Genomic DNA, 16,108 nt, shown 5'->3' with positions numbered 1-16,108 from the left:
TGTGTGTGATTGTGTGTGCGTGTGTGTGTGTGTGTGTGTGAGAGAGAAGGAAACAGAAGGTGTGTGCGGAGATTCTGCAGTCTCTAAATTTGACATCTGCGTGGTGACTCTGAGCTGCGCTCAGCTGATATGTTGGAAAAAGTAATGGTTGCATTTACAATCTGTGACCTGCTCTCAAAACACGACAGATATTACTTATTACGTCCCATTGCTATATGTTTTCAGTAGCAGTTACAGTGTGTTTTAACTTTATCTGAACGCAAGTTTAAACAGGAGAAGAAACGTTTCCAGTATCAGGGCCATTCTCTCCGCCCGGGATTGGGAATGGTTGAAGGTTCAACTGATCCGCTTTTTCTGCTTCACATACGGATACTATTATTTTGTCTTTTAATTTGCGGAACTGTAAACGAAATTCGTGTCATTTGATTTTAGATCTGACAAAATGTATTGATAATCTTAATGTCCATAGCGTAAATAAGGAAAGAAGTTTTAGCAAAACAACATAAGACAATATAGATTGCAATGGCAGATGCTGGTTTCGTGGTTATTTACTGCACTGGCGATCAGGAGGCTCAGAGTAATTTTCTGCAGACAGATCGGCTGGTGTAATGTAAATTCAGTTCGTAAACCATCTGCAATTAGCTTGCTCCAGTAAAATGTTCATCGATTGGTATAAAATTTAAAAAAAAAATCAACATCCTTTAGATAAAGAATGATGCTGAAGTTACCTGTTTCGGCCTAAATGTGGCTCCAGAAATAGGCAATGCTGTTGACTCTTAATTGTGATTTAAGGATAATTATGAGTGTTTGTAATTTTATTCTTCGCCAAAAGTAAGTCAAAGCAGAGTCATTTCATATTTTTATTGTTGAAGTGGCCTGAGTCTTGATACCCAAGGGAGAGAAATCGTAATGATTAGGTGAGTAGATGGCGTGATCAGGTCAATCATGATCTTACTGAATGACCGAGCAGCATGATAGCCCTCAAGGGACTACGCTTACCCCTGTGTACATATGTATTTATGATTCCCTGCATAGATTGTCAAGGAGACGATCACTTGCATTTCCTTGAACTCATCCTTGATTTTAACAGACGTTCAGTTTTTGTATGAGACTGAAGTGTTCCGAATAGACTGTTGATATCAGAGCGCAGTAATTCACGGCGCTATCTGTCATCTTCAACATTTTCATGGGCAGTTGAAAATTCCCTACAGCCGGATTGAGATTCCCACTGACATGTTCAATGCCGGGAGTCTTTTCATTATATCCATAACGGCTGACTGTGAGCAGATACTGAGGTGCTTGTTATGGGCTCTGACGGTACCATAACATTTCATACTGCGCAACTGAATTCGACACTAGGTCACTGCAGACTATTGCTGAAGTTTCATCTGCTTCTGCTTGGACTCCTTGTTTTGCCTGGGGCACTGAGTCTCCACTACTTATCTCTGAAAGTAAGTGGCAAGCACACAGCAAGTGAAAACGAAGGGAAGACAATTAATCGCATGGAAGTGTTAATGGGAAACAATATGAACGCTAGGAAATGCAGTAGGGTGAGTCAAATAAAACAGACTTGTGATCAGGGAGTTGACAAGAGTTGGGCAAAGCTTCATGCTTATGGTTTCAGTCTCAAAACCTTGAACGGAAACAAAAACGTTGGTCAGCATATCAGATCTGGAACTGGAGAAGTTGAAACAGCAGGGGTTATGTTATGTGATCGGCTCGAATTCGAGTATTCCACCTATTTCATATCCTCAGACTGTCACTTTTTGCAGAAAAAAGGTTCGTGATCTGTTTTTAGTGATCACCGCGCGCCCTCCTGTGGACCAAGTGAAATTAGCCGGATGCCGTAATCTGCGCAGTGAATTAATCGCAATGGGGCACAATGGAACCGTCGATTCCAGCTCATATTTCACCTGCTCTTATTTCCTACCTTACGTTCTTCCTTATGAATATGTGGAAGAGCAATTCTTGATCAATATAATGGAGAAGAGTGGGACATCGTGCTGGGCCTTGGTGAGGCACGATTCTTGGGGTTGACAGATCGTGCAGCGTGTGCGAAGCAATGTTTGGTGTGGGCTTGGCAGGATGTTGGGGACTCCTTTGTACTGGTTATAGGACACATTCTTCTGGGTAGAAGAGGGCGTCATTTTTTGATCGAAAAATGGAGCTGCAGGAGAAATAATAATAGATTATTCAATAGTCATGAAGAGAATGAAGACTGGGCGACTGTTTTTTTAAAAATGCAAACTATCATTTCCTGCAGCAATCAGCAATCTGTGCCCAATTTGGAAAGTTAAATCACTCATTTGATTCAAACGTGACTGGTGAAAGTAAACACCTCAGTCGCAATGTGATTCAAGGTTAAGAGAATTAGCTCAAATAGCAGACCGCTTGCTTTGCATGTGTGAGGTAGTAGGATCAAAGCCTGTGCTCTCTGGGCGGCCTGGTGGCTCAGTGGTTAGCACTGTCTCACAACACTACGCATCCGGCTTCGGTCCCATCCTTGGGCGACTGTCTGTGTGGAGTTTGTACATTCACCCCGTGTCTGTATGGGTTTCGTCCCGCAGTCCAGAGATGAGTAGGTGAGGTGAATTGGCCATACTAAATGGTGTATAGGGGGCAGGAATGCGTAGAATAGGGGGATGTGTCTGGCTGGAATGCTTTGAGGGCTGTTGTCGACTTGTTCGGCCGAAGGGCCTGTCCCAACACTGTAGGGATTCTACTTCTGAATTTTGCATGGAACTGAACTTTGAGATCCGGTTGCACTGTTGAAATGTCGCCATTCGAATCTGCAAAGACTTTTCTGATCTCAGAAACTGTGCTGTGAGCTTATTGTATCTCATGTATTTCATCCTAGTAAGAGCTCATTAAAATCCTACACATTTGGTGAGGCCTCAAAACAAGCACCTTACTTTATTGAAGCGTCATTCTGTTATCAGAAGCATTTTCTGGTTTCTGGAACTGTTTCCTTTTCTCAGTTATATTTATCCTTTGCGTTCAATGAGGCTGATTTGATTGTGCAAACATTTTAACATTTTTGGTCGTTCCTCAAAAGTAACAGAAACGTCTTCTAATGCAACTTCATTATCATTTTCCAGGCACTTTACTTTCATTTTGGGTTTTGACGGTTGTCTGTGTGGAAGTGGCTGTGTGATGTGTGACGCCACGAGCTGCTGATCCATTCATTTTAGGCTCCTTACAGTGTGGCAAAAGGCCATTGAGCCCAAAAGATCCACACCAACTCTCTGAAGATCGTCCCATCCAGATTCATACCCCTTACCCTTTCTCTGCATTTCCCATGGCTAATTCCCCTTGCCTACTTTTTCCTGGACACTACGGAGAATTTAGCAGAGCCTATGCACCTAACCTGCATATCTGTGGACTGTGGGAGGAAACCGGGACACCCGGTGGAAACCCACACAAACATGAGAAGAATGTGCAAACACCATACAGTCACCTGACGTGGATATTGAACCTGCGTAGCGGTACTGTGGGGCGCAACAGTGCGAACCACTAAGCCACCGCGCTGTCTTTGTTTGTGAGCGTGGATGTGAGTGAGCAGGCAGTTGAGATCGTTAGGTGTGAGATTTTTAATGCTTAATTTAGTGGGAAACGCTTTGCATTTGTTGTTCCCAATGAGTTCTGTGCTTGTCTTGAGAGGGAGATAATTTGAGTTGGATGTTGGGTGACAGCTTCAGCAGTAATTCTCTATGTCTGGAGCCACACTGCCTGTAAGGGATCTGGCTGCAATCTACCTCAAGCTGTTTCTATCCAGTGAGGTCCAACTGCTGTCATTCTGTCTCACCGAACCAGTGGCAACACAGGAAGGTCAACTGATCACATGCCCAGAGATCTCAGCAATTTGTGAGGGTGCAGTTTAGCAATATCACCTCCCAACATCCAACAGTCATTTTGCATTGCAGTTACTCAACATTTGGGTTATTTTTGGCGGGTTTGTGACAGGTACGTGTTGTTATGGTGACTCTTGAGTTCTCTATAAAACAACTAAACCTGTGTATTCCCTGAGCTAATCTGTTCTTTTTTTAAAAAAAAGAATTTTAAAAAAAGTATAAATTCTCAATTATTTCGGATCCGAGTCACGGAGATTCTGTCAATGATCACACTGCTCAAATTTTGGAACAGAAGTAATAGTGGTGGCATTGACCTGCTCCTCTGAGACTATATAGAGATATCGCATATTACACTAATACCGACAGCACCCAGGCACGCAATCCACATTTATATTATTGGAATCCTCCACAGGTGTCGAGGATGAAGGCGAATTTGCTAAAATTCATTTCACTGAGGAGCTTCAGGAGCATAATAAATTCGCACTATATGGTGCTATATATTGCTGGCCTCATAGAATTCCTGATGAGCTTCAAGCTGTGCTAGTGTAGCAGCTAAAATACGCCAGCAGAGTCTGGCAAAGGACCACAAGATATATAAGATAATATAATCAGGAAATAAACTGTGGCCTTATTAATCTATCAACCGCCACCCCAGACGAAGTTTTCTAACCTTTAGAACTTTTATCTAAGCAGGCTCTGAGACAGACTCTCTCTCTCTCTCTCTCTATCTAGCTATCTATATACTATCTGTCTCTCTCTCTCTATTTCGTTCTCTCTCACAAACGCAAACACAAACACAAACACACACACTCACACACACACATGCACACAAACTCTCTCTCTCTCTCTCTCTCTCTCACACACACACACACACACACACGTGCACACATACACGCGCACGCACGAGAATGCACAAACAGACGTTCAGACATAGGCACATGCACTTTGAGACACAGAGTCATACAGTCAAAGACGTTTACAGCACAGGAAAATGTCCTTTATACCATCAAAACTATGCCGTTCGATGACGATCATTTAACTATTCCAATCTCAAGTTACAACACTTGTTCAATTGCCTTGTATGACTTTGCATCATAGGTGCAAGTGGAAACAATTGTCAAATATTAACAAGACTTTTGGATCTACACCCTCAAAGACTTTTGGATTCCGAAAATCCTCTGGCTGAAAAAAAAATCTCTTCACATTTTACCTGAAACTATTACGTCTTACCTTAAATTCATGCATTGAAATGTCAAACATTCGGAAGCATTGATTCCTGTCCTTTCTACCCATAGCCCTTATCATTTAATATATACCAATCGTTACCCCTCAGTCCTCTCTACTCCAAGGAAAATAGATCAAGTTTATCCATACTCTCTTTATAACTAAAACCCCCAGCCCAGTCAACATATACCAAATCTCCTCTGCACTGTCTCTAGAGCAATTCAATTCCTTCTCTATTAATTATTCCAAAACTGAAACCAATAATTTACCTGTGGCCTATCATAATGCAGTTCCATTATGACCTCACTACTCTAAGCTCTACGATTCGGTTAATAAAAGCAAGTATCCCATTTACTTTCGTAACTACCCCATCACATTAAAGGACCAGTGGACATGCACACAAATATTTCTCTGGTCTTCAGTGCTTCCCAATGTCCTATGGTTCATCATGTGCTCACTTGCCTTGTTTGTTCTGTCCCCGTGCATTATCTCACATTTATGAAGTTTGAATTCAATTTGCCTCTGATCAGTCGATCTGACAGTCCCATCAATCTCCTCCTGAAATCTTAGACTATCTTTCCCACTATTTTTCATATCACAAATTTCCAAATCATTCAAGAAATTACTGATCAACACTCCTAACATTCATGTTTAAAACATTGATATAAGCTGCAGTCAGAACCTTTCCAACACTAATCCTTGCGGAACCCCACTGAAAACAGGCTTGCAGACTCAAAGGCACGCTCAAGCATCACGCACTGGTTTCTGTCCCTCACTCAATTCTGCATCAAAACAGCGAAACTTCCTTAAATTCCATGGATTCTTACCTTGGTTATCAGTCTCCCATGCGGGAACTTATCAAACTCCTTGCTGAAGTCCAAGTAGTCCCTGTCAAATGCATTGTCCTCATCTACACACCTGGTCACCTATTCGAATAATGCAATCAAGTGGCTCAGACTTGACCTCCCCTTCACAAAACCATGCTCTCTGTTCTTAATTAATCTCTACTTCTACAAGTGCACGTTATTTCTATCTCTCAGAATTGATTCCGGAAATTTCCCCACCGCTAAGCTTAGAGAGACTGGTCTGCAATTTTATTGTTTATCCCTCTCACCATTATTAAATATGACAACATATTGGCTGTCCTCCACGCGGCTGGTAAAGTTCTCATAAAAATCAGTGTAATCGCATAAATGCACAGACATAAATACGTGCTCTCTGATGATGCTGGTTTTAAACTATCAACGTAATGCTGAATCAATCCTCGAACAGTCCATGTGATGACATAGAACTGTATCTATCCACTTAGGGTACAACGTGGCGCCCAGTTTTCTGTGTATGTGTCTGGTTGTGCATCTCTACCTTCTGGTAGTTTTCTGTATTAGTGCCAATCATCTCGTATTAATCAGTCTCCTGTGTTGGTTTCGTGGAGTATCAATCAGTGCCATCTTATCATCTTCTGATAGCGTATCTTGGTCTTTATCTGAGTTCAGCTTCATGCTCTCCTTCTATTGCAATCTCTCGCATCCCTGTACTCAGCCTCAATTTGATTTGGAAAATTGTAGTTTAACAGAAATCAGTTACAGACGGCCCCTTTAACGTCAATTTCCCACGTCTTGTTTTGAACTGCATGTTGCTGAAAGGAACTGGCAGAACTCGACAGCCAAACTGAGTGAGTACATAGAAATAGAAATCGATATTTTTTATGGATGCCAATGCGGGCATCGGTTGCATTCCCCCCGCCCCCCCATCATTAATGTTAAGTGCATGTGGAGATGCCAGTATTAGACGGGGGGTGGACAAATTCAGAAGTGTAACGACACCAGGTTACAGCACAACAGCTTTATTTAAAGTCATAAGCTTTCTGACCGCTGCTCCTTCGTCACCTTGAAAGCTTGTCATTTTAAATAAATACTTTGTACTATAATCTGGTGTCGTGAGAATTATGAATAAATTTAAGAGACAACCACATTTCTGTTTGTCTGGTGTCACATGTAGGCTTTAACAGACTAGGCGAGGTTGATAGTTTGCTTCCCTAAAGGACTTTATTGAACTAGGTGAGTTCTTCCTGACAACTGATTCGTGGTAATCATTCATTCTTAACAACGTTTTCTTCTCTGATGTATTTTCTACAATGGTAGGAATAGAATTCCCATTCCTAGAACGTTACCTGGTCCTCTGGACTAATAGACCTGTATCATACTACAACGTCGTCCCCTCACATTATGGCCACTATAAATGTGAAACTGATGTATGATGTCAGGCATGCTGACATGTAAGTTTGATATTCAGTACAGTGATACATGAAGTGGGATTTGTGGGGTTTTTTTTGGGAACGGCAACTTATGGTTCTTTCAGGATTTTCGTGAAGGGTTGAATTATCAAGGTGGCATACGTGTGCAATGGTGGGGGGTGGGGTATCACAAATTGACTTTGAAACAGGATAAACTGCATCAAAATGAAGAAGTGGAGTAGAGGAAAAAGAAAGTGTCTTCTGAATAAGACTACTGGGAATCTGAGGAATAGCTTATCACGGATGGAAGCCAATGTGTCAAAATGCTTGGAGCTTTGTTTTAATGACAGTGACTACCTCAGCGTGTGTCAAATCACTGAGATCCAACTCTCCACCTCACATTGTCACAAAATTTCCATCGACCCATAATAGTGATGACGGAACATCGGAGACCCCAATATAGCCGGTTTAGAATTCAAATAACTGGTTCTCGTGCCAGACAGAGTATGAAAAAAAAAATGCAGTATCAGCGTTTGATTTGGGTGGGGAGCAATTGCAACAGGTAACCTTGGACGAAATACGGTTTACAACTTTTTGAGTTGTATTTTAAACGAGCCCCAATCTGAAAGGATGAATTCTTCCCTTGAATTATATCCTTACCAAGGTGAAATAAATTGCAACAAATGTTTTCAAAGGATTTCAAAATCATTTGAACTAAAAACAGAGATTGTGAACATCGGTAAAATACAAATATAGCCGAATGCATGTTTAAGTGGTGAACCTCTTTCAGTAAGAACGTTCACTTGCGTTAAAGACGAAATGACAATCAGTGATGTTCAAATGTACAAACGAAGTAAAGAGCTAAACTCTGACAGAAAACAGTTTCTGTCTTCCTTTATGCAGGTACATAACTAACATAGTTTTGAAGAAGAGTCCGTGCACTAGAAATGTTAACTTAACTTTCTCTCCACAGATGCTGCCACACATACTAAGTTTCTCCAGCCATTCGCTTTTGTTTAAGAATTTATGATTGTTTAATCAGATAAAACTGCAGAAAGAAACAGAGTTTCGACGCCGAAACTGGGGAAGAAGATTTCAAGATTTATGATCAAAAATGTAAAAGACACAGAGTCAACAATCCATTGCAGAACTTGTTCCTGAGGACAGAGTTCAAAACGTTAGACTGGTCTTTAGGTTCTCTTGAAGATGATGTGACATTGCAGGCTGCTGTAAAGTAGGGACTGTGGAGGACAGAAACGATAACTCTGAGAAATAAAGAAAGACAGAGTGGCCAAGAATGGCTTGAAGGAAGGGAGGAAATAAATAATTAAGTAATGGAAAACGGGTAAACAGAACTGAAATAATGACTGAGGAATATAAGCAAATGCCACCCGAACGAGGCCAATATAGAATGGCAGCTGTAAGGTCGGGATGGCGGGTCGGGAGGTTGGTGTGGGAGGGTGGACACAGATCACGATTTTTCTTCTTGTCAAGAAAAAGAGAACTTACAATCGTTTCACATTCTCTCAGGATCGATTACAGTGAAGTGTCAGAGATGGATAATGGGCGTTATATCCGTTGGTTCTCGTGCTTATTTTCCATCAACTTTCTCCATCAGGTGTGTACGGGAGCAGTGCACGCAGGGATATTCCAGTGGAAAAGAAACAACATGAAGAGAGATTTATTCCCCTCACTACTTAAAATAATTGATGAGGATGGCGAAGGGGTATATCAGAATGATCTTTAGCTCCTGTCGAAACATATTCTGAGATATTGCATAAATAAAGACGTAGTTGCAGGAACTTAGTAACTGAAGTATGTTGGTCATCTCTTGGAAGATATACTGCGTGTCACTGAAATCCAGACCACCAAAGTAGCTCTTAGCTTTAAGCCGCATGTAGATGAAATGCCCGACAAGAGGGGCCCACAGGAGGAGGAAGCTAAGAGAGATGGCGAACAGAAGAATAATGGACCTCCTGCGGTTGGCCATCTTCGGGTCTTGTTGCTTCTCTGCACCTCGGAGTCTCCTGCGAGCTCTGTTGGCCGCTAGGATCTGTTTTATTGTCAGGGCATTAATCAGAATGACGAAGAATAGGCGAAAAAGAGTGTAGATCTGGAAGAGCCAATCATAAGCCTGCCGAGCTTGTAGGAGTTGGCTTTAATATTGCACAACCAGGATGCCCCGTCTAAGATGTATAAGGGTTCATAGATAAAGTAGTATGGTGTGTCCTTGATGCAACACAGGGCACAGATTATTCCGATGACCAAAGATGCAGTTTTCTCTGTACAGTATCTGGTCTTCAACTTCTGGAAGCAGATGGCCACAAAACGGTTAATGGTAAAGGCGACTGTCAGCCAGAATGAGCAATCCCGAATGGCATAGGCCAGCAAAACGCTGACAGTGTACGCAGGAGTGGTGGACAAAACGCTTTATCGGAAGTAGATGCGGCTGATTCGGTTGAAGATGACAGCACCGGTGATGACAAGAAAATCAGTCACTGCGATCGCCACCAGGTAGAAGGTGATGCACCGGGAGAGACAGCACCGTCCTCAAGATAGGATTATGATAGCCAGCAAGTTGGCTGTGAGAGATCAAAAGAGAAATATATTACGGAACTGGTTCCAAACATCCTTCATACAATCTCTTATGAAAAAATTTTCAACCATCCCCTTGCCACTTCAAGCCTCTGCCTGTTTTGGAACCACTGACAAGTGGTTGACATCCAATGCAGCATCAAAACTCTATCAATGCGATTAGTCCCAGGAATTAACATCGCTGTTTCATCACTTAGAAAATTTCAGTAGCCACCTACTTAATTTAGAATGAATGGAATAATGTGGTGCTCATGAACTTATTCATTCGAAGCCCCAGACAAACTGTAACCCATAAACGTTCACTAACGTTGGCTCCTCGCTAGTGATGTCTCATCCTTTACAATCTCGTCCTTCGAATTTTCAGAAGCTCCAGATTCTCGCCACATCTGTTCCCGCAACATCATACAACTATTTGAAATATCATGTTAATTTTGGTTATGTCTCCCGTGCATCCCTCAAATTGACACTTTTAACTCTGTCAGTTACAGATTAACTAGTAAAGCCCAAATCATTAGAATTCTCCACTCAGCGGTTCACTTCTGCCCCCTTCTTTCAGAAGTTCCCTTCACTATTTTTTTTTGCAATATCTTATTCTTCTTCGGATTAAATTGGTTTACTAATGTTGTTCTGGTGTTTGCTACGTAAAGTGACATGCTGTGAGACGATGTGCAATTGCTCCTTCTAATCATTCTGAAGAAATTTTTCTGGAAAATTATATTTCAAAAATATAATTATGTAAAATATGCGAGACCTTGCAATAGAAAAGTCAATTAATGATAGCTTGAAAATCTTGCATATCCACACTTTTAGACGAAACTCTAAGTAATTCCTAAGACGACATTAACAATGGCACCATCCATTGGGAACTGTATACTTTATTAAATCCTTCCGGAGCACGTCCTGTAGATTCATGCAATCACTGAATGTATATTTATGTGATAAAACACCTCATTACGTGCTACCAAAATAAGACATGTCCAGATACTGCAATGAGACAAGTCCAGAACGACATTTTGCTACATTCTGATAAACTGTTAATCCTACAATGGACTAAAACACCAGGTTTCGTTTTGCTTAATTGGAATGCAATTTGAGCTATGACAATATTGCAGCTTAATGTTCATGCATAGTCAATCATCACAATTCGTCTTTCAGCGTCTAAGAGACCATTTTGCTATAAGCACACAACGTATGAAATTCAAGAACGCATTGCCTTTCATTAGAATGAAATTTTAAGTAATGCACGATGAATTGCCATAACTCAGATAGTATTCCCTAACGTATTATACACACTGCAGACGAGTTGGATTCCCTTAAAATGGAAGTGCTGCATGTTGCAAAAATTCTGCCGAATCCTGAAAGGGAAAGAGTATATTTCTGGAAATACACAATTACGAAAACAATTTTCTTAAGCATGAATTCCTTACCAGGGCACCAAGCGCAGCGAGAATTGAATAGCAAATGACAAAGAAGGGGGCAATGATGGTTCGTGCATCGTCTTTCATAAACTGTAGGAGCTGTTGTTACTGTGGAAGTTTCCTCTGCGGCACATTCAAATGGGCCTTCATTTATTTTGAGTGATAGTCTCGAGAGAGACAATTAAGCCACAACATGCATCTTACTTACATTTCGCTGCACAAACAGATTAACTCATTGCTTCTTGCCTTCCAAGAAAATAAATGATTAAATTTCACTTTTGTGGCAAACTCGTTGTAATTTCTTTGTTCGTCCAAATTCCCAGAACACGACTTTGAGTCTTTGTCAATTAAATCCACGATGGAAGACATTGAACTGAGTCCGTATCATAAGTCCTTTTTTTCTGCTTCTCATTTATATTATTTTTCAGTTTAATCTGTATTTTCAGCGTCAATGTGCTTCATCCTTTGTGTTCATTCCTATATGTTCTAGTGCCTAATACGAAGAAACTGCTTAAACAATTTCATAAATTTTCAGTTGAACTATTGGAAAACACAATTAGCAAACTTAAAAGGTTAATGTGGTGGTGACCATCAAATGCAAATTTTGACCACTTTGAATCTGAAAAAAGTCCTTCATTTGATTAGATCAATCGGAAGTGCAAGAAGGCCATGCAAGTGGTGAAGTTCCTGTTCAGAGCTTCTGTAACAGGAACAGTTGACCATTGTCAATATTTAATATAAAGAGAGAAACATTAGGGAAATTAATGACTGGAAGATGGCTTAAAACTATAGTTCCAAATTTGTTGGCAACATAGGCTTGGTTAATGTAATGCAGAAACGTTCATCATCTGGTGCAGTAGCAAATGGGATAAAATCATTTGCAATGTTCACAAGGACAGAATTCGTGAAACCTTAAAAGAGGTATGTAACATTTCAGCAACAATTAAGACACCTTAAATTTCCAAATGAACCCAGACCTGGTCGGAAGTAGTAAATAACACGTGAATTTATAATGCCATCGACACAGCCTAGAGAAACAACAACTAAGATATAGTCTGGTTCAAAAGAAGCAGAGACATGTTGTGGCTTATTGTTAACAGAGACAGAGTATACGTAATATCAACAAAAAATGACACAAGTGATGAAGCAAAGTTAAGCATAACCAATGACACAGCTATCATCGTGCCAGCTAGCTCAGCCTCCAGTCTCATGAAATAAATAGTTATAAATTCAGTTATAACTGTGGAAATCCATAAGGTATAATGGAGACAGAGACAGGATCGGTTTCAAGTAATCATTGCAATTAGAATCAATTGTTATACAGCCATTAATAGGATCTTGTGCATTTATTAATTGTGTGTTCATTCTGTTCATTGAAGGAGCACAGACTCGTCCAATGGGAATCATGGCCTGGTGAAACATTAAGAGAAAAAGCGCAGTTATATGCATAAGAAGTTAGATAGAGTACGAGAACAGTGTGGGCCCATTCAAAGTGCTAAAGCTGACATTACCTTTAACTGCAATAAGAAAACTTTACAGCGAAGGTGATATTGCTTGTAAAATAGTACTTACCTGGGAAAGCACTACTGGAGGCACAACTGTAATCATGTATCAAGGTGACAGGCAGAAGCAAAATAACAATGAGGACTGGTAACTCACTAAAACGGAGCCACTTCTGCAATTCAAATAGTTATCGTTTGTTCCTACAATAACCAAAATTTGTTCATACACTAGGAGAATTTCATCCGTGTTCCAGTTTTATATGTTTACACAGTGCATCCTGTAGATGGTGCATACTTCTGCTGTTGAATGTCTGTTATGCAGGGAGTGAACGTTTCTAGATGCAGTGCATAACAATCTGCCCGATTTTTCTAGAAGATATCGAATTTCTTGTGCATTATTGAACCTTTACTCATCCAGGCAAGTCGGGATATTCAATCAGCAACGGGAGGATCAGCCACCATTATACAAAATAGCAGAGCCGGCTTGGGGCCAGACTGTCCTTCGGTGTTTCTAATTTTTACATGATCGTACATGATCAACGATGACGTAGTCTGTGGCTGAAAGAGTTTCCAGCAAACATTAATATCCTGAAAGAATCTGAACAGATTGGATCTCTCTTCTCCAGAAAACGTGGAACCAGGAGGTGTCTGAATAAAAATATTTTAAATGATGCTTGGCTTAAGGGAAATGAATTCGAAAAATCGTACTTATGTGTGACTCCACGACAAGACGTATCAATCAAATATTACTAAACGAATAGACGGATATTTTAAGACAAATGTAATTATACAAAAAACACATTTCAACAGAATAGAACCACTGACACAAGAAGTGGGTGGAACAGGAAAACGAAAGAATTGAGAAAGGAATGCAGGGTTATATGTGACGTATAAACACTGGCGCTGTCAAAATCGGCAAATTTTCTGTGTCTATTCGGAGGATTGAGTATAATATAAAGTTCAGAAAAAGCTGGGCCCGGAGCTTCCTGGGACCAGTGATAGAATGCACGTACACCACTGTTGGAAACATGGATTCAAAAACTAAATGTATCACTGATGTTGGAATATTTGTTTGGATTTATCTTTCTTAAAGAAAAGACTAGAAACAAAAATTAAAATCAGGATTTCACGTTGAGAGGTGGAGTTAAAAAGAATCCTAAGTTATCCTATAGACACATCAAGAAAAAGAAGTTACCAGGGAAAATCTAATACCACTCAAGGATAAAGGAGGGAAGTTGCGCATGGAGGCAGAGGATGTGGATGAGATCATAAATATGTACTTTGCATCGGTATTCATCCAGGGGAAGGATTTTGAGGATATTGAGAGTGTGGAACATACTCATATGCTAGGACATTTTGAGATCAAGGAAGATGTGGTGTTGAATCTCTTGAAGAGCATTAAGTTAGATAAGTCCCCAGGGCCCGACAATATCTACCCCAGGCTGTTAGAGAGGCAAGTGAAGATTTCAGGGACCTAAACTACGATCTTTGTATCCTCGATAACCAATGGAGAGGCCCCAGAGTACTGGAGAGTAGATAATCTTGGTCCTCTGTTAAAGAATGGAAATAGGGATAATCCAGGAAACTACAGACCAGTGTGTCTCACATTGGTTGTTGAAAAGCTACTGGAGAGAATTCTTACGGATAGGATTTAAACACATTTGGAAAAAGCATGGCCGAATTAGGGGCAATCAGCACGGCTTTGAGCAGAGCAGGTCATGTCTTAATTGAGTTTTTCGAGAAAGGTGATCGATAAAGGTAGAGCAGTGGATGGAGCATGGATTTTGTCAAGGCTTTCGAAAAGGTTACTCATGTAGTCTCATCCAGGAAATTAAGATGCACAGCCACTTGAATTCAGAATAGGCTTGCCCATAGAAAGGACAGTGTAGTTTTGGAAGCATACTTTTCAGTTTGGAGGTCAGTGATGAACAGTGTGATGCGCTGATCCACAGTGGGACATCTGCTGTTTGTGATATATTTAAATGACTTAGATATGAATGTAGATGGGTGTATTAGTTAAAGGACTGGGGCGAAAATTTTGGTGTATGTGTGTTAGTCAGTTTTCACACAATACAAAGATCGTTGGAGTTGTAGATAGTGTAGAACGTTGTCAAAGGATACAGCAGAATATATATCAGTTGCAGGTACGGACAGAGAAATGGTAGATGGAGTTTAATTCGGTAGATGTGAAGTGCTGTAGTTTGGAAGATCAAATGTTAAGGAATAGTACACAGTTAATGGCAGGACTCTGAACAGCATTCGTCTACAGAAGGAACTTGGATTTCAAGTTCATAGCCTGCTGAAAGTGGCCACGCAAGTAGATAGAGTGGTAAAGAAGGTATGTGGCATGCTTGCCTTTATTGGTCTGGGAAATGAATACAAGAGTCAGAATGTCATGTTGCAAGTTTATAAGATATTGTTTAGGGCACAATTATTGCGTTCAATTCTGGTTGTCACATTACAGAAAGGGTGTGGAGGCTTTGCAGAGAGTGCAGAAGAAGTTCACCATGATACTATTGCATTGGAGAGAATGAGTAATAAGGAGAAGGTATAGCAAACTCGGGTTGTTTTCTCTTGAGCGGAGAAGGCTGAGCGGAGATATGATATAAGTCTTCAAAATTATGAGATGCATAGATAGGGTTGAAGATCGGAATCTTTTTCCCAGAGTTAAAATATATAACACCAGGGGGCATTAAGATGAGAAGAGAGAGTTCAATGCAGATGTGAGGGACAATTTCTTTGCACAGAAGGTGATAGGAGCCTGGAACACAATGCCAGGAGTGGTGGATCACGCACATAATATAATGATAATTAGGGGAATTTGTTTGATGAGCATATGAATATGCAATGAATGGAGGGATGTCGACCAGTGGCAGGGAGAAAAGAATGTTTCATTTGGAGTTATGTTCGACACAACATCGTGGGCCTTAAGACCCGTTCTGTGCTGTATTTTTCTATATTGTACATGTATACACAACACAGAGGAATGTTATTCACTATGCATGCCCACCACCTCCCCGACCCCAATGAATGTGGAAATAAGTTAGGCCCTGACCCTTGCTGTTTCCCTATAGTCCAAACACACACTTTTCCTATTACAATACTTATCCAATTAGAATACACAAGTTATTGATGAAGCCACCTTTTGCGTCAAATATAACATGCCATCTCCTTGACTGATTGATTTTCCATTTACAGTGTGTAAAAATGCAGCAAGTTACACAAAACGCTGGTTTACGTGAAAACTAGAATTCTTCTTGTGAATAACATATTTCCTCTATAAGG

The 16,108-nt window shown here is 40.6% G+C and overlaps 1 pseudogene; it reads right to left on the bottom strand.

Annotated features, from left to right (window-relative positions):
• Positions 1-9,001: 9,001 nt before the first annotated feature.
• Positions 9,002-10,304, bottom strand: LOC125487479 (annotated as a pseudogene).
• Positions 10,305-16,108: the final 5,804 nt, after the last annotated feature.

The sequence above is a fragment of the Rhincodon typus genome, chromosome 42, assembly GCF_021869965.1.
Source record: "Rhincodon typus isolate 14 chromosome 42, sRhiTyp1.1, whole genome shotgun sequence".
Lineage (NCBI taxonomy): Eukaryota > Metazoa > Chordata > Chondrichthyes > Orectolobiformes > Rhincodontidae > Rhincodon > Rhincodon typus.
Note: the sequence above shows the minus strand (reverse complement) of the source record. Positions and strands in the feature narration are given on the sequence as shown.